This window comes from Osmia lignaria, chromosome 2 (genome assembly GCF_051020975.1).
Source record: "Osmia lignaria lignaria isolate PbOS001 chromosome 2, iyOsmLign1, whole genome shotgun sequence".
NCBI lineage: Eukaryota > Metazoa > Arthropoda > Insecta > Hymenoptera > Megachilidae > Osmia > Osmia lignaria.
The window spans coordinates 8144731-8164683 of NC_135033.1; the positions used below are offsets into that span (position 1 = coordinate 8144731).

General features: G+C 50.1%; 1 protein-coding gene across 1 annotated transcript in view; it reads left to right on the forward strand.

Annotated features, from left to right (window-relative positions):
- The first annotated feature begins 3786 nt into the window (after positions 1-3786).
- Usp10 (ubiquitin specific protease 10) overlaps positions 3787-19953 on the forward strand; it is a 201463-nt gene continuing 185296 nt past the window's right edge. The window contains exons 1-2 of the mRNA XM_076690758.1: positions 3787-3897; positions 19159-19208. The gene's annotated coding sequence lies outside the window, so the exon portion shown is untranslated. The remainder of the gene's footprint in view (positions 3898-19158; positions 19209-19953) is intronic.

The following is a 19953-nucleotide window of genomic DNA, read 5'->3' on the forward strand; positions in this document are numbered from 1 at the left end:
CTGAAATAAGACAGTTTATGCAGAAGAGGGTTGCTTCGTTGCACGCTTCATTCTCCTTTCCTATTCTTCGATCGTCATAGATCACCAGAAATCTTCTTCCTGTAACGTATTCCTGGATGGAAAATCTCTCGTAGCCGTGTCTCGGCGGTTAGATATTTTTGCGTAACAATAGGCAAGCTACCCCGTTACGTTTTCGCGCCGATTGCTGCCGATCCGAGGAGGCCGGTATCGAAACGGTCGAAGATAGACAAGCCTCTCCTTACGTATGCACGATTTCGTCTCCCCTGCAAGAGCGGAGCTCGGGAAGAGAATGAGCGGAAGAGCGAGAAAGGGGGTGGGAAAGGGTGCGAAGAAAAGGAAAGGAGGAAGGAAGGAAGCAAAGGGGTTTTTGCATGATCACGGTTCGACGGCGATGGCCTCGGAGACGAGCATCTATCTCAGGGGTGTGATCTTTCTACCCCCTCCACGTTGACGCGGAGCAGAGCCGCAGAGGACGGACGCGGGGGTCACAATGGTTTGCATACACTTTCCCATAGGGATGACACCGTTCGGATGTATACCTGGACCTTTAAACGGCAGCGGAAGAGAGGAAAAGAAAAGGGATACGTAACGTATGGAGATCTATGCAAAATCGCGCGTACCTGAGCCCAGAGGATATATCCGTCCGATACCACGGGGTCACCCTTTCCATCGTGTTTATTGTTCCAGATCGGGCAGAAGAAGGGTTGCGCGCTGGCCCGTCTACCCTCTCCGCCCCTACACCCCTTTTTTTTCCACGGGCCTGTTGCCTTCTTCCTAGCTGTTTCTCTTTCCCGGCCGAGCCACCCTTGAATTTTAAATTATGCAACGACCCGGCCACTGCCACTGTCAGCGTCTACGGTGAGCGCGAGAGAGAAGGAAGCTAGACTTCCGAGCTGGCTCAACCAGGTATATTCAAATGGGCATATTACCTGGGCTCTTCCTATTCAAACAGCCTAGCTACCTCGTAAACCCCCTCCTCCTCCCGATCATCGGAGATTTATAATAAAAGCAACGCGGCCTGCCACCAGCGAAGACTGTGAGAAAGATTCTCACGGTGTCTCCCGTCGCCGAGCAAGCTACGTGTCTCCTCTTTCTCGCTTCCGCTTCTGCAAACACCCGTGCATGTTTTGCGTATCACCTTCGTGCAATCGGTCGATTCGACGAGGATCGAGACGTATGCATCTTTCCGAAGGATACCAAAGTCGTTCGAAGGGTTCGATCGGTCGACGACTCTCACGGAAAACCGTTACCGCGCGATCCGATCCACCGAACACTTTCCAACGGACTTTCTCCAAAGTCGTTTTCACCGTTACTACTTTCGACACACCCTTCCGCGAGCCGCCGAACGTGAAAACGATGGAAAATGAAAAATGGAAGAAAACGCGCGGTTGTTTCGCGAAAAATAGAGTTCGACGAAGAAACGCGTGGCGATGTTTCCGTGGCGCTTGCTCGGTAATCAGACGCGTCTGGTCCTACGGTGGGTTAAGGTCATCCCCCTTGTCACTGAATCGGGAATTAATGCAACGCATCGCCGGGACTGGCTACCTAAAGGCAGGCGTAATATGCAAATGTCGAGGCCGGCTCGCGCCTCGGCCAAACGAGGAAGAGAATGGAAGATCCCCACCTTCTTCTTCTTCTTCTTCTTCTTCGGCTTCTTCCTTTCCCTCTCTTGCTTCTTCCTGATTGTCCAGTCGCTTTCCATTTCTCGTTCCTTCCAGCATCAGTCGCTGGAACAACCAAAGAAGGAACCACCGATGCAAACTCTGTAATGCTTTCTCCTCTAACGCGTTCCTTCCTTTTCCAATTTTTCTTTTTTTTTTTTTTTTTTATTCTTCTTCTTCTTCTTCTTTTTCTTTCCCTTCGCATCTCCGTCGTGCGCGCACCGACTCTTCCGACGGATAAATAATTCATCGAGGCTGCATGCTTTATGACGATTATGCTAATCCACCGGTGAACCTGTTACCACCGCTTACCCGACCGAATGCAGCTTGAATGGACGATGCAGGAATTGTAGGCGATCCTTCGCACGCGTCCCTACGAACGTCCAGTTTCCGCGACACGAGCCAGGATGAGTCTTCTCTCGTCTCTAAATTACCGGCGGAATTCCACCATCGACTTGGATTTTAACGAGACTTCAATTTTAAATCGCTGCGACGTAAGTGTTGCTTTATGATTCTTCGATGTCACGATATCGTGGTACGCGTGGTATACAAAGAGCAAATCCGGTGGGTCGGATAGGATGGCAGGCGGAGGAAGAGCAGAAGAGGTGGACAGGTGCGCGAGAAGAGGGTTCGTTCTCAAAATGTGGGAAACCGATGACCCACTCTTTCTATCTCTCCTTCCCTCTCTTTCCTTCCAATCTCTAGCTCGTCCCTTTTCTCCGTCCTTGGCACAATGACCCCACGGGATTCCTTTTTCGTTCCATTAAAGTTGCATCACTCCCGGCCACTGGAACCAGTCGATATTTATCGCGCGATGGAAAAGGTCTGTCAGCTTATCGTCAAACGACGCGGCACACGATTTACGCGCGAAACCTTACTCGTCATCCTAACAGCAAACGATGTTTCAATGTTCGTCGGTATTTTCGTGGACGTATCGCGACGATAAACCGCGATTTACGAGTCGTTTATAGAAGATGTTACTCAATCTCTTTCAACATTGATTTTTTTACACGACGTTTTCGCAACAATTTGTCGAGTATCGAGTTTAACGTTTAGACGAAACAGTTTTTGGAAGAAAATCGTAGAACCGGAAACCGTAGCCGGTCGAAGCCAGATCTGTTCCAGCTTCCTCGAGGCAGCGTTTATTAGCACTGCCAGTTATCCACCACTGTCTAATAAATTGTTCGCCAAGGGGCGCGAGTGCGTGTGTGCGTTTACGGTTAGACTGGTCGCGGTTCTCCAGCTGCCAGTCGTTCGCGTGGCTTCTGTGGACTTTGCAGTTTCGCGCCGGCAGCGTGTGCCTTCGAAATTTCAACGAAATATCTGGCAGTGAATACGCGACTCGTGACACACGAGACGACGCGAGGATAAAGAAAAAAAAATATGATCGAAGCAGGCGGTTACATCGAGCTTCGCGTACGTTCACCTGAGAAACCACCGCTTCCACCAGGTGCGAGCGACCTGTCTCAAAGGTGTCTCCTTTTACCCATTACCGACGCGTTGTCAATGGGAGACACTCGATTCCTCGAAAGCGGGACACCCGATCGTCCCATTTTTCATCTGGATCGCAATCGAGGGCTGTCCTCGACGTGCACCGGGGGATGCAGAATCGATTCGACAACCTCTCGCGTCCCAATTTCGATATCCACGCGAAATGTTTATCGCCACGCAACCGGCTGCGAGGTTTCTCTCGACGTTTCTACTCGCACCCATCGATGTCAATGGAGCAGGTAGAGCAGGTAGAAGGAAACGCAAACACCCTGGGCACCTATGTTTCTCTAAAGCCTCGTACACACTTGGATACAATATTTCAAACACTTCTTATATTCTAATAAAAGAGCCTCGTAATCTTAGTTTTGGTAGAAAATAATATTTTAATCCGTCTAACGAGACAAGTCGGTATATATTTACAAATTCACGCGATCGGATCACAGTTGTTTCCTGTTCTTCAAACGCTTTGGTCGAGATCTGTATAAGTTTGTATACATTTACTATTTCGTCTCGTTGGATAAATTACAAGTATTCAATCGTTAACACGTTATACTGTAGCAAAGGAAAATTTGAATTTTCCCGCCCTCGCGGCGGGAAGGGGCAGGCACGGTAATGTTCGCAGTATGTATTAGTGCGCGTCCTATCCTGTCTCGTGTCGTTTATTGTGAGTTATAAATACTGAAGAACTTGCTCCTCTGGTTAAATATTTCACAATCTTCTGATGGTGAGTTATTTAATATTGTACCCTAATACTTTTTAATAATTCAGTATATAATTATATGTAAATGTTCAAACGAAATACGGAATAATGCTATTGTGAGGTTATGATCTTGTCACATATTCTGAATGATGTATTACAAAAATCCGCGGATTCTATTTTTTCAAACGATTTAAAAAGTATTGCTTAAATCATTCGTTTGGTACAGTTGGAAATCTCATTACTTCCATTCTCCATATTTCGCCACTGTATATTTTAATTTTTTCACGCGTACGTATGTGCAAATGCGCAACATGTTCGTTGAGGGAATGCGCGCGCAGCTAAAATGTGCGACCCATAGACTCTATAGAAAAATTGAAACTTCTGAACATTACTTTTGACAAACACAATAGTTTTGAGCTAGTCTCGACGAAACCTTTCTAACGACGTTTAGAGTGTATCTCTAACCCTAGTAATTCTCAAGTTGAAAAGTGACACGATCGGACATCTTTGCGCTATGTTCAAGGCATTGTTATTCCCTGATATATCGTATCCACGTGTGTACTAAGCTTCAGAGTGGAGGATGGTGCAAGTAACATGGACGGCTTCGATCGGAAGCAGCGTCAGTAGAAGTGGCAGGAAGATCGCGAGTCGGGCAAAGAGGTCGAGTTAATGCGTCTCTTTTATTATGCTACGCAACTCGAGCCGGGGTCGACCTGCGGAACCGTTTAGGGAAATTTCCTTCTACTGTTATTCAAACGAGGGGCCAACCGAAAACGCGACCCGTCGTCCGCGCTGCCCGTCGACCTATGCATATCGATTCTTCTTCGATCCGATGAATGCGTCAACCAACCGAACCAACCCTTTTTTTCTTTCTCTTCACCAAAAGACGCCAACGGTTTTTTCTCTTTTCTTTTTCTCGTTCGTCTGTCCCGGCCGCGACTTTTGTCGTCGTTGATTCTTCCTCTTCTTCGAAGGTGAAAACGTTCGATCCTCCGGTAGAGAAACGCTTCCGTTAGTCAAGCACGTAGTACTCGGTTGTCTTTCGTTGACCCAAGTTCGTTTGCCTTTGGCCGGTGTTAAACGAACGCTATTCATCGAGCCTTCGACGCATAAACGACGTTGAATTCACGAATTTTCCAGGAGCGGTAAGCGCGCGGCCGTGTGTGCACGCGTACAGTGTACAGGCAATTTCTCGCCCGTGGAATCCACAGACGGCGCTCGCTACTGTTTGTGTTTGAGAAGTAAATTACAATAATTGAATAGACCACTAATTCCCCCTTGGTTTACCGACTGCTTCCCCCGTTAGCCTCATCTTTTCCAACCTCTGCCTCCCTTCCGAAACCGCCGGCACCAGCGTTCGCTCTCTGCCACCGTCGTTACTTTCCTCGAGAAATCCACTCTCTCCGGATGAACCGTACAAAATAATATCCGTACAAGTTTTACTCTCCTCGATCAACTTGGACGGTGTTTCGAAATATCAAGTAGGATAAATCGGATTTACTTCGTGAAGCCGACACTCGGTGACCGGTGCTCTTATAACCGGACGCATTAGATATACGAGCGTGGAAAGAAAAGAACGGGGGGGAAAAAAAAAAAGACACGGTCGCCAGGAATGTCACCTGTTTGTGCAAGTATCGACGCTATATATCCTATTGCGTCGCGATAAAATCGAGCTTAAAAGCAAAACAGGATATTACTTAAGCGCGAAAACATTTTGTCTTGAGAAACGCGGCCGACGTGCGCGCGATTGATTTACAACCATCGACGATAGTTCTTCGTCGCATTCCCGCGGGGGAAATAAATTCTTTGTTTTTCTCGTTAAATAGAAAATTTCAGCTCGGCTAGTTTCGCGAAGGTTTAAAGTGTAAAGTCACGGCGGATGGCGGCGGATCGCGCGACGCGAACGGAAAGGTTTCGCACGAATCGGCGTACGCGGAAAATTTGCGATCGCGTTTGGGAAAAGGGGCTGGAGGGAACGAGGAAAGCTCGGTCGTCCGGTGACGTAGAGGTTGCGTGGCGTGGTTCGCTCGGACAAAACAGTTCCTGCGTAGTTTTTAGCCGTTCTCGCGCGCATTGTACACACGCCGCGAGTCGCGAGCAAAGGTGAACGCGACTCGCGACACAACCAGCGGAAACGTATTTGTACACGCGGTGAAACGAAGAGGGAAAGATAGGATAGAGAGAGAGAGAAACGTGGAGGAACGTAAGCAACCGGATGAGTCGAGCTCTTTCGGTCGCCATTAGCTGAAAGATTCGTTCCAACTTCCAAGTATTTCGTTATTTGTTTGCTTCTCCCGCTGCGGAACTTCGCTGCTCGACTATTTTCGCAGAGGAGACTTGTCGTTCCGAATACCGGGAATTTCGGGACTGACTAGACTCCTCTCGGTAGCGGTTGGTCCACTGAAGCTTCTCTCGAACGCCAAGGTCAACCTGGCGTTACGAATTCCCTTCGACTCGATACCAGGAGGAGAGGACATTCTAAAGGCGTTATTGGAAAATCTTACACTATCGCCTCACGTTCGAAGGTGTCGTACGCTAGGCGTCACCGAGACGAAACCACGAACGGCGCGTGCATTGTTTGCACATTAGTCGGCGCACGGAAGCGTGCACCGAGCGATCGCGTCCGATACGCTTGTACGAGGCAGGAGGGGTAAAAGAGCGCGGATGTTAAGGGTCGCGCGAAAAGTCGTTCGAGGGCAAAGAGGATCGGGTTTAGCAGGATTTCGGCTGCGAAGAGTCGGTGCAGAGAGCGGAGCGAGTCGAAATAGCGTCGGGGAATGCTCGCGGCTAGAGGCGAGAGAGAAGGCAGCCTTTTGGGACCGGGTCCCCGCAGTACTGTGGCGACTGGCGATTATAAAGAACAGTAAAAAAGAAACGAGAAGAGACACCCCGACGAAAAAGGGAGAGAGAGAGAGGGGGGGGGGGGATTTGGAGGGAAGAGGATAGGCAAGGTGTGTATAGGCATCGTTGTTGGCTGCGTTTTAAAAAACCAGTTGTGCGAGCCAAGCCGACAGCGACGCCGGCACTCGCCGGGCCATCGAGAAAACCGGCGAGAAGGTGCGCGTGGGCCGCACGGGTCCTATAAGGACCACGCTTTCGAGCCCTTCAGACCGTGCCGCATTCAGATGCTTCTACGCTTTCTTTTCTGCCTGGCTAGACGCGACTCGACTTCGCCTTTGCTCGAGAACTTATTCGAATTTAACTTGCTCCAATGTCTTTCGTGCAATTTTCGAAGCAACGGGCGAGAAGAAAGGGTGACCGGAAAGATAAAATGTCGGTGAGGTTCGATATTCGGAGCCACGCAATCTCGTAAATCACAATTTTACGCGTTTGATTCTCTCCTTTCGATGGCGGAGGGACGAGTACGTTCGACGGGACCGACGACGTCATCGATGTTCGAAAGATTACGAGAGCCGACGATGCAACCAAAATTATGCAAATACGATGCAAATCCCGGAGCGCCGTGACGCTAATCCGCATCACGGTATCGAAGGTAATTGGTCGTTGGTTCGCCTCTCTCTTTTTCTCTCCCATTGTAGTAATAGTAGAATTTACTGATTTATTCCCAAGGTATTGCAAACGGTTCCGCATTCCTTACGATTAATCCTACAAATTACACTCGCGTTAATCTTCACATTTATCCTTTACGGTTTTCTTACAAACAATAGCGGCGTTAGGATCCGGACAGAGGCGCGTCGAATAGTTGTCTCGTGTCTTCGTTGTCTCGTCGCCTCCGAATTCGATTATCTCGGAGGATCGTGCCTCCCGTTCGGTTCTTATCGATCCTCGTACGGATCCGCGGCGGCGAAGCGGTCGCGGGAGGAGGAGGATTCATTCATGCCGCCGGTGGAAGAAGAATTATCTTGGTCGGCCCGTTATCTCCGCGACGTACGTGCGTGTACACCGAGCTCGAGCCTGGTCACGAGAAGCCGAAAGAGATACCCCGCGCGATTCCGAGAGTGGAAAGCAGAACGGTGAACGGCAGAAGAAGATGGAAAGAGAAAGGGCGGGATGGAGGGAGGTTGGTCGGTTCGTGAGGGTTGATGAATGACGGGCGGTTAACCACGACCACGCTAAAGTTATCCGAGTAATCTGAGGAGGCGAGGTCCCACTGTCTTACGGCGAGTTTTATTATGGTGTTTCTACTTGGCAAGGGCGAGGTCAGCGCGGGCGTGTGCTGCCGCTCGGACAGGCCTGAAAACGAGACTGGGTCAGCCACGGTTGCATCAGAGATACCGAAGAGACGGCTTGGCTTCCCTTCATTCGTACACTCGTCGCTTCACATCGCGTCGTCCGTTACGGATTCGAGCAAGCCCGAACCGCGGGGCCAAACTGCCAGTTTCTACTGCCATGTCAGTCCAACCTTGACCCACTCTATTAGACGCCGCGTGCCGTGATCGTTCGTATCACTTGTCGTGCCGTTTCGATCGCTGAAATACTAGTATTTCTCTTAGAAACTGCTTTTAGGAAGAAATTGCTATTTTTCAACCCCTTCCAGTGATAGAATCATACATGCGAAAGTTTTCAGTCGAAAGGGTTAATATAGTCATAGCGACATCTACTAGCGATAGAATCAGAGCAAAGATTCTTAATTCCCTGTGGAAGATCGGTAACTTTGAGAGAGCTAAAGAAGGGCACTCGAGAGAAAGGTGCACAGCATCCCTTGATGCTCCCTTCGCATCTACCTCGGCCGGTAAGGGGTGCGTCCCGAGAACGGGCCCAAAGGGTGCCCCGGTAGAACCCCATCGTCTTCTTTTTCCCTTACCGACTGCGAGTCTCGCTCTTCGCCCCGGTCCGACTTGAAATCGATCGCAAAAGGTTAAAGATCCTTGCGCTCGATTCTCGCGCAAGAAAGCGCGCCCGATGGAAAGTGGGTCAATGCCGCGTAGCACGCCCGTAGTTTAGCTCCGCTTCGAGTAGTCCCTTTCCAGCCGCGCATATCTCTTATCCCCTCGATAATTCCAATTATCCTTTAGACGAGCGCCAATAACGCCCATACCGGTAATAACCATAATCACGCGGACCGATCTAATGTCGTGGCAGTCTGTTCGTTCCGGTCTTTTTCGCCGTATAGAGTATCGTTCCACCCTTGGCGGGAACTACGAGGAATCGAGATGGCGAAGCGTTACCGGGAACCAGCAACAAACCTTAATAGACTAAAATTATCCGCCTTTGAACATCATCATTTCTGTAACGCCTCGAGTCGTTTCGAGGATTCGCGCCAATCTTTTCACGGCGATTCGGTGTCCTATCGTCGCGCGATCGGCCACGCGCCGCACTGTCTCCGCTGCAGCGAGGAACCGACTTTCCACCTAGGACAAAGATCGATGTACAGACGAAGGAATCGAGCTGGAAATATCTCTAACGAACCGGTCCAGGGCCGCGGGTCAAACCTTTTAAGATCTCTAGCCCTGCTCGGCGCCGGGCTAACGAGTAGCGAAACCCGTCCTGCGTCCAAACATCGTCCTCCGCAGGACGAACACGCAATCCGCTACTCTCTTCCCTTTTTCCCTTCCTTTTTCTGGCGGAAATTTCCGACGCGAAGGAGGAAGAACCATTCAAGATTTGTCTACTCAATTTTGGTCGGACCGAAAATTTATAATTGCAGTTTCGATTAATTGTACCGAGAGGAAGGATGGTTCCCGGATTTCTTGGTCGCGTACAAAATTTCCATGTTTGCGACGCGACAGGCGGGGTACGGTTCGGTTTTTGCACGGAAAACAACCTTGTCGGGGGATGACGTCAGCGAAGACACGAGCTTGTCGAGGATCCCGTGGATTTGTTCCCTCGCTTGTTGGTTCGTTCGATGGGAAACGATGCCGGGCAAAAAAAGGTACTGCGTAACAGGGAACGTTACAGAGGTACGTGCGTTCACTCGCAAGAAGGCCGAACGAAAAAAGCGGCAGGAACGAAGGAAAATCCCAGGAGGAAGGCTTGAGTCACGATCTCCTTGCGATCTTCGTCGTTTTCTCTTTCGAATTCTGCGAGTTAGCACGAGGAAAAGAGTTCGTCTTTCGTGTATCTACCGTCGAGCTGTTGATCCGACGTTATCCGGTATTAAAAGGAGTTTTCGTGGAAACTCCTCGATTGTTCCGTGGAAAAGTATCCTTTCTTCAATTTAACGAGCGCGAAAACGGGATCGTTAAAGGATCGAGGAATGGTAGGAAATTGCAATGCGAGAGGATGAAAGACGGCGTGTACTGGCAGCGTGCGGTTTACTATACGCTTACCGACACGCCATTCACCGGACCCCTATGAATGAACACGGACGAACGCGCGCGATCGCAACTTTATACGATGTAACGCGACCAGACGGAGCAGTTGCCGGACCAAAAGAAGGAGAAAGAGGACCTGGTACACCTCGAGGTAGAGGAAAGCAGAGGAATGATGTTCGTGAGAGAGAAAGATTTAAGAAGGTGGGAGCAAATGGACAGAGAAAGGAAACTTATGCGAATGTTTAAAACATATGCGCGCACACGTCGATATCGGTATTGTATTATCATTCGATAACGATAGAGTGATCGATCTCGAGCTATCTGTGCAATTTACAGTGGCGCCTTCAATTTTCGTCACTGTCGATTTATTTATTTTTTTTTCTTTTCTTAAAAGTGGCAAGAATTTACCATTGGATTTTTTTCACGAGTTCACCTTTGTCGCGAACGATCGAAAAGGCAATCGATGTCCGCAGGTTCTCTGGTCGAAAAGAGGCTCGACGAGGTTGCGTAAACGAGGCGTTAATTTATTCGTTGGGTGGAAAAAAGATAGCGTTCCACGAGACACGGGATCGGCATAACATCGACATTTCGGTAAAAGTATCCTTCTCGATGATTTACCGCTAGACGAATCTGACCTTTAAATGCAACCGGCTTCTCGCGTTCGGTTCCCAAGCGGCTGGTCTCCTATACAGCGGACCACTTGTCACGTAATCGGGAGTAGTTATACGGCATCCACTTTCGTCGATGCAGAATTGTCCATTGGAAACGAAAGGTATACGAGGCGAGATACAGGTCGAGCATGTATATTATTGTGTATTTGTCAGGCTGCAGCTACGGGGCCCTCCCATACCGAGTCCCTCGCTCCTCCTCCACCTTCGCCTCCACCTTTTTACCCCTCGTCGTGTCGTACAACCTGCATTCCCGTAAGTATAATTCCTGCCCCGTTGTTTGTATGCACATGTAAATGCGCGGGTATTGTGTTTGCCGATGCCACACCACCACCATAGCTATCCCTCACGAACACGTTCCGTTCCTCTGTTTCTACACGCCAAGCATTTAACACCGTCGCGAATTCGAATGCCGAAAAAAAAAGCTGAATCTACTAGCAATCCTATCCTTTTCTTTATCTAATTATGATTTTTTTTTGAACATCCATCGTGGTGACTTTAATAGGCGACGCGAGGTACCATTATACAGGGTACTTAGGTAAAACAATTGGAGAGCGTTTGAATTTTTCTATCCAAGTCGCGTAGAATCAATGTAGATATCAGGTTGGATTTTAACGTAAGTTAAGGTAAGGAAACGATATCGGTTGGTCGCCACGAGGCATCGGGTCTCGCGAAGGCAGACTTAACACCAAGCCAGCCACGTTGCCAGCTGAACCATCCCGGGGCCCGACAACAGGAATGCCGTGTGTTAAAATGCCTTCTGCGGTTGTGTTCGAATCGTGCGTCCCGTTCGGTGTGTGTAGGATGCGTAAAACCGTGGACACGCGGACGCACGACCGTGTGCGTGTGCGTTCTCCCCGTGCCCAGCCTCGGGCCCAGCATCACCTGTCTTCCCTCTCTCGCCCCTCTCTTCTTCACCCTTCTACAGCCGCCTAACTCATCCCTCCTTTCCCTTCTACACCCTTCTCTGGCCCACGGCTCTCTCTTTCATTCTTCGCTTCTTTCTCTGACTCCCCCTTCACCGCTGCTGCCTCTTAGAAAGAAAGATAATAAAAAAATCTCGAGAGAGCCTCCTAGGAGACTAGCACGATTTCGTATCTTCGATTTTACTTTTCGAGATGCGGGCACCTACGGCTCCACCGGTCGCCCCCTTTTACACGGTTCACCTTCTCCAGCACCGTGAGTCGCGTCTCCGTTCGTCGAAAGCGGAAGCAAGTGGAGTTTCGTCGCTCCAACTTCGCGACGCAAGTTTCTGGAATCTGGATTACGCGGGATCTCTTCAATTTCCGGTCGCCGTGGTCGACGGTCGTTAAGCAATTCCTGCGCTGAATTCCGTCGTCGGCGGACGTTGCAAGTCGCGTTAATTTCGACGGAACTCGCGTCGATCCCGGCTTTCCTCGCGGCCGACGCGTTTATCCAAGTCGAAGACGTAATTCTGAAAACGGAGGAGCCATCGCGCGAACGAACAAGCCACGGTAAAGAGACGAGCAGTGATTTCCACGTGCTTCTTAACAGGCGCGTGCTTGCGTTTACGGTTTGCGGTTGCGGTTTCGCGGTTTGTACGACAGACACGCTCGTTTCTCCGCCTCGGTATTGCCTTCCGTGCGCGGTCCGAATCATCTTTCAGCGCGAACGGTTGCGTTCGCGCACCTGCGTACCGTTTCGAACGTCGTTAAGACCCGTCGTGGACGTAACTCTCGAACGATCGTTTAATCGATCTTACGCACGAATCCTTCGAACGCAATCCTGTAACGACCGATAATCCAGCCGCCGTTCAGCTATTCGAACGATTCCGAACACCTATAAAAGTATCCTTCGTATCTTTAATACTTATCAAGGAAATCACTCTGAAAGTTACCTATCGTTCGAAGGCTGGCAGGGTGGCCTTTAAGAGAAGGCTCGTTTAATTACATTTTTTTGCCTTTCTTTCGTCCGCGCACGAAACATCCCACCCTTTTGTGCGTCACGTACCTTCTTCAGCGGTCTGCACCTACTCCTTCGGGGCCGTTTGAGCGTGCTACGAGCTAAACGTGCCCCGCGGGGGCCCGTCGGCCCACCAGACCCTCGCTTTTACCCTTGACCGATCGGACGCGTCTTTTTCGACAGTGCTGGGTATATTCCTTCACGCTCCCTGCGCGAAACGATTCGGTTTTACGTTAGAATTCCAAGTAACGCGACAGCTCGATTATCGATAGCAATCGGTATTTTTAACGCTTTCCGTTTCATCGGCGTTCCGGTATGCCATTCACCGTCGATTTACCTAACCGGCAATCGGTCGCTACCTCGACGCCGCGTAATCGAGCCGTAAAGTAGCCAAAGGTTAAGTCGCGTTATTGTCATCGCGGCGAGTACCGGCAATTTATTAGGGTTATTATTCTAACGGTGGTACAAGCAATCGGTGGATTATGGTATCGCCGAGAGGAAAGGAACTACCGTACCTTTCACTCGCCACCAGGTAGACAGGGATAATAGCTGGAATCCTCGGCTGTCGACGGCACCGCGCTCATACGTAACCCGTGAGTTTGCGCTTCCAAGTGATCCGTCCGTTCTGTTTCTACGCTTCACATCGAGAAACGGAAAGAGAAAGCGACAGACGAACGGACGGATAGTCGGACAGAGAGACGAGAGAGATTCAGAGAGAAGGAGAGAGGCCCTCGACCTCGGAACACTGTTACGTGTCAGGTACCATAGGTGTACGCGTGAATAAGTTATGGTCGTTCTGCCATATCCACGAGGCAGCACGCGTGCATCAGCCTCGGTCTCCACGCTTCTCTCCGTGGAACCAACACCTCGTGTTTCCTAGTATCCAAGACGTTAACCTTGTAGAACCAACCGACTGCACCTTCGATTCTCTCCGTTCGAAGTTGTACCGTTGTTTTCATCGGAGTCGCGCCGGTGACGAAACGGGCTGGTGAAACACGAAGAAGACGTGGTCGCTATGGCTAACGCAACCGTGGACGCGAGAAGAATGCGTGGACGAGCAACAGCCACCGCCTGCTCGGACGAAGGTTGCGCAAAATCTCGCTTTCCGATACGGGGAAACGAACGAAAAAGCCGTCCAGTTTGATCGGACGGACGAAAGTCGTGGATCCGGGCGGCAACCGGGGGAAAAGGGTAAAAAAGGATAGATGGAAGGAGACGAGGGTGTCCCAAGGACTCCCCATCGCGAACGGTGGCGCGAGTTATTTCTCCGGGACGTAATTCACGTCGCGAGTGTGGGATGGGGTGAGGTAGGGTGGGTCCAGTTCCAGGGCCCGTTCGCTCGCATTGTCCTCCTCTCGAGGCGCACCTTTGAGCTCCCGCATTCTGCGTACCGTCACTTTATAATATTTACAGCCCTCCGCCAAATTCCGCACCGCCCTATCTTGCTGAGCGATGCCCCCGCAGGGGGAGCGAGAAGAAGGGCTGCTCGATCGGGATCAGCGTTTCGAATAATTATACAGAGTGTCCCACCTCGAATGTCTCTCTTGTTTCCCATTCAAGGTATTAAAAAAGGATGCATCAGTTTTTGCAATTTTTTATTTGTTTCTAATAAATATTTGGAGGCAAAAACATAGGAGCGAGGTTTTGCCCAGCTATCCTGTGTATCTCTCGAAAGAGCGTGCTGCGGTTGTCTTTGCTCGATTTTCTCCTCTTCGATCGTTCGTCTCGGTGCCGTGTCTCGGGACAAGGAGAGAAACGAATTTCGGGAACGACCGTGGCTGGCTGGACCAGGAAAGAAAGAGGGAAGCGATCGTGCATGCGTCTTCTATTTGTTAGAACAGGGCTGGGAGGAAGGGAGAGAGATAGCAATGGGGTTTCGTCGGCCTCTTATAAGCTGGCCGATGGGGGCCCCCAATCGGACACATGAAAGCCAGAAAGCCGAAACTTGTCGTTGATCTAGTGCTCCGTTGCCCGCTTAACTAGGGCCCGATACCTTCGGATAAGGGCCCCCGTACCGGACCCATCGACGTTTCGACTCCGAGGACCCGCCGTCATCTATTATATCCGCCAACCACCCTTTATCGGCACTCTCTCGCCGACTATCGCCGGCTACCATGATTCTTTTCGATCGGTTCGCGGCTAAATCGAACGGCAGGGTGAACGCGCCCACTCTTTGTCGCGAAACCGGAAACCGTAGAGAACCAGAAGAGAAGATGGTTTCTTATACCATCGAACGAGTTTGCATCTCGTCCGCCGGCTCCTATCTTCGTTTCCCCCGTTAACAGGATTAAGATAACGATTCGCGGTAATTTCGTATCGACCGGTCGATCGAGTCACGACGGAAATATACTTAATTTAAGAAACTTTAATACGGCTCTCAGCGTAATCCCGGGAAAGAAAAGCGTGCGAAAAAAGAATTTTCCATAGGTCGAGGGGAACAGGCTCGAATGTTAACAGTTGGCACGTCGCGTCGTTTAAAAGCTGGCAGTCAGCCGAGATTCAAAGGATCGTGTTGCAACGCTCTTCCTCAAGGCTTTTCGCGCGCTTGAACAGGCGTCCCGTAGGCGTCGAGCGTTAAACGCATTCCACCTTAGAGGTTACGCGTTGCGAAATCGCGGCGCGTGAGCGTTGCGTCTCGTTAGCCGCGATTCGCGCGTCCTTGCCTCAAGTTCGCCTCGGGGTCACGGTACGTCGTGCCCGATAAAGGACATCGATACATTCCGATCACCGAAAATCGTTCCTTCCAATCGAAACTCGCTAAACTGTTCGGTGAAACTTTTTTCCCATTCTAAGAGGTGGAAAAAAAAAGTCGTTGACACCGAAACGTCCGTGCGAGTGATCAAAAATATAATCTTCGGTGGCGATTAATTACTTTGGCCCGGTGATTCTTGGAAGGCTAGCGAAGAATTTATGTTCGTGATCGGTGCCACTCCTGCCATTCTCACAGAAGCAACACGAAATCGAAAGATCGGTAGAAACGGAATTTCAACGTTGCCATCAAGGTTGATCTAGTCGCTCGAAATGTCACCTGGCGTGCTAAAAACAAAAGACATCGAGGTCCGCGCCTCTGCTCAGAGGACGACGACGACGAAGAGTAGGCGCGCCGTTTCGAACGAGGTCGAACGATGCCAGGGGAAAGTTCAATTTATTACTCGGTTTAGGAAGAACGGAGAATCGTCGGACCTACTTGGAGCGAGCAGTCAATTTTACGCGACGTCTCGTCATTGATCAGTCGTCCGTGATTTCTATCTTTTTATCAACTTCATCTCACCTCCTCGATCTGCGGACATTAATTACGTCTGTCTCTAGGTTTACAGAAATTTCGCTGGTTACGTCGGCTCGAACAAAATATGAGAAAAAAGAAAGAAAGGAAAGAACCGAACTCGTTTCGTGGCGCGACTCGATTAAAGTCCAATCGCGATTAAACGACGATCGAATCGTCGAGGAGTATTGCGATTGCAAATTACAACTGCGGCGGAACGTTCGATCGTCCATTTAATCCGTGAAACGGAATCCGCGAGGATCGCGAAACGGCGCTCGATATCGCTTCTCTGCGCGACCATAAAGTCGTTCCTATCCTCGCGAGGCTGCCCAGTTCCGTGGAAACGTCCAACGAGCCAGTCGAAGCCTACCAAACGACTTCTACTTATTGCGTAATTCCGCGGTGACGAAGGCGAGCGGGATCGCGACTCTAGACCATTTATATATATCTATGTTACGTACAGGCTGCGTCATGATACCTGGCCATATTTTCCTTTAACATTATCAGACGTTGCTCGAACTCGAGCCAATGTCCCGTCCTCGCGATATGATCCACCCTGTATATACACGCGCATATATCGTAAAGTACATACGAGCGAATGCGTGTCGGTAGAGCAAGTACATAGGACAGAACAGGTATGTACAACTGGCGCATGTACTCGCACAAACAAGCGTCGACTTTTTTTCCTGTTGGCCACTCGTTTTCCTTTTGCCACGTTTAAACGAGTCTTTCCGATCGACGATCGGTGTATTTTTCGCAAATTCCACGCCGATTTTTACCTGGCTGGAAATTTCCTACGACCGTCGAGCGATATCCCAGGATATCGAAGCTTGATTGCGCGGAGAAGGATTTCCTGTCGCGAAAAAATGCGATCAGATATAGCCGCGTTGATTAGAAACGGCAAATTTCAAGTCACGGTGCATTGCAAGTCGAATGGACGTCGGTCTGTAGGTTCCTCGAGCGGATGTTTCCGTTCCTCGTTAAGAGACACGAAAGTTCGTTGGACACCATCGAAATAACGGGGTTCGGATATGTCGATGGTGTTTCGTTAGGAAGAAATCGCACGCACCTCGCGGTACCCGACGGTTGTTCCGTATGTCGCAATAACGTCGCTTTTACTCGGTGGAAGGTGAACTACATATTATTCCGTCGTGGACCCAGAAGCTGAGGAAAAACAGAGAGAAAAAAAAGGGGACGCGAGAGAGCCGGAGATTCGAAGGTAGCGTGGAAGCGTTTAAAACCGGTACGGACAGCGGAGCGGTATCGCGGTATCGTATCGAGTCCAGCACGGGGGTAGAAAGAGGCTGGTAGAGGGGATAAAAAAGAGGAAGAAAAAATGAAACCTGAATTTTCGATCGGCGATCGTCGTAGATCGAGATAAAACGGAGGTAAACGGAAGCCAGGCGACACTGGTTCGTGGCCAGGCTTTCGGCCGGAGCTGTTAAGAGTTGGGAGCGGCTCCGTGACAGAACTGGTCTTAGAACGGCGCGGCTCTCAGCCTGAGACCTCCGCGCCACGCCGAGTGGCCAGACCTTCCGAGACCGAGGCTCGTATAAGCCACGATCGTACCCTAAGTTACGCCAACTTTCCATCGAATCGGTAAATAACGATCGATCCTCGGCGTTGCGTTTCGTCGCGGACGATGCTGCGGTAGCACGTTCTACCTCGCGCGAAATTAGTCCCACGGTACCACCCACTCCCTCTCTCGCTTGCCGACGACAACGATAATTAATGTTTCTTTCGCCTGACGCTGGTGTAAATTATGCAAAAGTTAACGCGTCGCAGCCAGTTCTAGCTTGCAAAACCGTCCCCGATCGTTCGTTTTCGCGCGAGCAGCATCGATCGGCGCGTTTTACGACGGATCGTAAACTATATTCGCGAACAACAATCGATCAGATATCATTTGTACGCGCCATCGTACAAACTATCAGCTTTATTTCTACTTCCTTTTTATCATCGCCATTGCGTAACGCGTAGATCGGCCGATTTATCTCTTTCGCGCGTGTTTCGCGAAAATTTATTCTCGCAAAGCAGAGGTAACTGGGCTACGGGCAGCCGGTTCGGGGAATCCGGAATCGGCACGGATTTCGCTGTAACCGATTTTCGGCGATCATATGCCGATCGGTCGGCCGAAATAAACTTGTCCGGAGGAAAGGGTGCTGCCGATGGTATTTATGCGAGCCACGGCACGCCAGTGTGCGCCGCACGAAAGCCACAAGGTCGGTCCGCATTAATAAAACAAACACAATGTACGACGCAATTCTGCATACAAGTAGGCTGTCCGTCCCCGAGGCGACGGTTACCACGTACGATCGACAGCTACTATCTCGAGAACCTCTGCCACGCCGTTGTCTCTATATTCCTTACTCTTAATCTTCTGCCATCCTTCTATCTCTCGCCACTTCCACCTTACTCACCTTCCTCGTTCCCCAGCATTCACGGAAACATCGTTAAATCTCTGATCGGCTTACTAAATTATCTTTACACCTATAGCGAGCACCTTTTTAATGCTATCATTACCAGTTCTTTTTGCTCCTCGGTCTATCATCGATATTATCATTGCGATATAAACTAGAGGCTAATAAAACACATCTCGAACCATCGAATCGGCGAATGAAGATTACGATCCGCGCAAGCTACCGGTTCCAATTAGCGCGACGATTTTTGCCAACGACCGCTGCTGCGGGTAATTTCGAGATCCATTTATAGAAAATGCCACACCGCGTTATTATCCAATGCATTCGTAATGGGCAACCCGAGTTCTCTAATGAATCGGTCGTGAGACCGTCCGGAGAAACGGCCGATACGGTTGTGTTCTCGGTACCGTCGCGTCCGCGTCGTCGGTCGCGCGATATCCTCGACGCCCACGCCCGAACCGGGACAAATTCGCGCAGGCTACGGGGGATCGTGCCGGTGAAAAGCGAGCAATCGCGAATTCTGCACGGACCATTTTCTTCGCCGTCTACGACGATCTGGTTCTGTCGATGACGTAACGACCGCTCGAAATGTCGTCGGCCTTCCAAGCATTCGTTCCCTCTAGACTCGGCTGGAATCCGAAGATCGGCTCTTTCCCTTCGCTCCTTCGCGTCCCTGGCACGTTTCCTCATCAACGTTTCGTAAGCTTCGGATACCGAGCTACCTTTTTCTTCTTCCTCCTCTTGTTTTGACCAACATTTTCCTCGTGACTTTTGACCATTCTACCGACGTCTGTTTTCAGATATCCCAGCGCGAGGTACCAGAGGGAAAATCGCAGAAAGATAAAACAAGGTAAGATCTTCGATTCTTTTTTTTTCTTTTTTCGTTGTACCCGTTTACGCAAGCGAACGCCGTCCGTTCGAGCGGATCCGAGGCGAGTGCTCGTTAAGGCGTCTCTCGTGGACATCGATGACGTCGTCATCGGACGGACATTGCGACACGTAGCGACAGCTTGCACCGTGCTGGACATCCTTGACTACTCGTACATGCCATAGAGAAAAAAAAAAAAAAAAAGAAAAGTGATTTCGCGAGGCGAAATCGTTCCGACGATTAGGGATGGGACCAACTTCGACAGGTATTCACGAATCCATCTCTTTCCTTACGCGGAATTTATCCCGTGACTGTTCGATCGGGAACGTCCAAATATTTTCGCGACTATTCCAACGCGTGGGCAAACAGCTTACGAATCTGACATTTTGCGAAAGAACGCGGTGTTTTTGCTAGTCGAGAGATTCTTTTCGAAGCAGAAGGCGTGTGCACGCGGCCGATGATGTAGTCGGATGGAAGTTGCGACACGAGTCGCGTAGCTCGCACGGATGGCGGCCATCCTTGACGACTCTTGGCTCGTTCCAACCACGGTAAAACTCACCGTGCAAGACCGCACACGCCCGACTGACTAACTCGTTTCGATGCGATCGCGAACCCAACCGCTTCTTCCGAATATTTGTCACGAAATTAAAAAAAAAAAAGAAGAAAAAGAAAAACTCTGATCGCCGTCACGACACCTTCGTTAGGGCGAACAGATGGAGTACTCGAA